This window comes from Leptodactylus fuscus, chromosome 4 (genome assembly GCF_031893055.1).
Source record: "Leptodactylus fuscus isolate aLepFus1 chromosome 4, aLepFus1.hap2, whole genome shotgun sequence".
In the NCBI taxonomy this organism is placed as follows: Eukaryota; Metazoa; Chordata; class Amphibia; order Anura; family Leptodactylidae; genus Leptodactylus; species Leptodactylus fuscus.
In genome coordinates, this window is record NC_134268.1 from 52,533,625 (window position 1) to 52,535,012 (window position 1,388).

Below are 1,388 nucleotides of genomic sequence, written 5' to 3' on the forward strand. Positions count from 1 at the left end.
AAATAATAAAATCATCCGCGTCTCCTCTTTCTTTTGATGTTGCAAAATCGCAATGGGATACGGCATTGCACTTGGTGGCACTCAGTGCTGTGTATTCACTCCATAGTGCTGTACATTGTTATAAGCCAAGAAAAAAGATATAGGATGGCACTGCTGAATGCACAAATGAAAGTCCCGACAAACTGGAGGTAAGTATGAGGAATATAACCTTATGTATACAAAGCTGTGGGGGTGCTCAACAACCGAAAAAAGACTGTTAGCCTACATGCCTATATATGCTCTATTCCCTCCCTGCACTACTTGTTTTTAAAGAAATATGTTACCTTAATAAAAGAAGCATTTTATGAAGACAAGCGTGAACGTGGGTGAGTGCCCTTCCTCATTTTTCTGCATTTGCTCTGTACATTGTTATATTAATTCCATGATGCTGTACATTATTATATTAATTCCACGGTGCTATACATTATTATATTAATTCCATGGTGCTTTACATTTGGGGGTTTAAATTCGGTACACAAAATATACAAATATAATACTAACAGTGACTGGCATAGTGGGGTAGAGGGCCCTGCCCGCGAGGGCTTACAATCTAAGAGGGATAGAGACTGTACAGATGGCAGTGAGGTGATAGTGTTATTGGGGGTTGTAGGCCTTCCTGAATAGGTGAGTCTTCTGGGCCTTCTTGAAGCCTGTGATTGTGGGGGTCAGTCTTATGTGTCTTGGTACGGAGTTCCAGAGTATGGGGGATGCACGAGAGAAATCTTGGAGACTGTTGTGTGAGGAGCGGATGAGAGCGGAGTAGGAGGTCATTGGAGGATCTGAGGTTACGTGTGGGCAGGTAGCGGGAGATTAAGTCAGAGATATTTGGAGGGGACAGGTTGTGGATCGCTTTGTATGTCAATGTTAGTAACTTGAACTCAATTCTCTGGACAAAGGGTAGCCAGTGAAGGGATTAGCAGAGGGGAGCAGCTGATGAAGATCGGGGGGAGAGGTGAATTAAGCGAGCAGCACAAAGGTGGACTGGAGGGGGGGCGAGAATATTCGCTGGGAGGCCAAGGAGAAGGGTGTTACAGTAATGTAAGTGGGAGATAATGAGGGCATGGACTAGCATCTTTGTAGTTTCAGGGGTGAGGAAGGAGCGGATTTGATGGATGTTTTTGAGTTTTAGGCAGCAGGAGGTGTTGAGGTTTGGATATGCGATTTGAAGGATAGGTTAGAGTCTAAGGTTATCCCAAAACAACGGACCCATGGGACAAGAGTAAACGTGATTCCATTAACTTTAATAGATGGGTCAAGTAGAAGGGCCTTACGAGGTGGGTCAAATATGAACTCCATGTTGAGTTTGAGAAAGCTGGAGGAGAGAATGGAGGCTATGGCTGCTAGACACT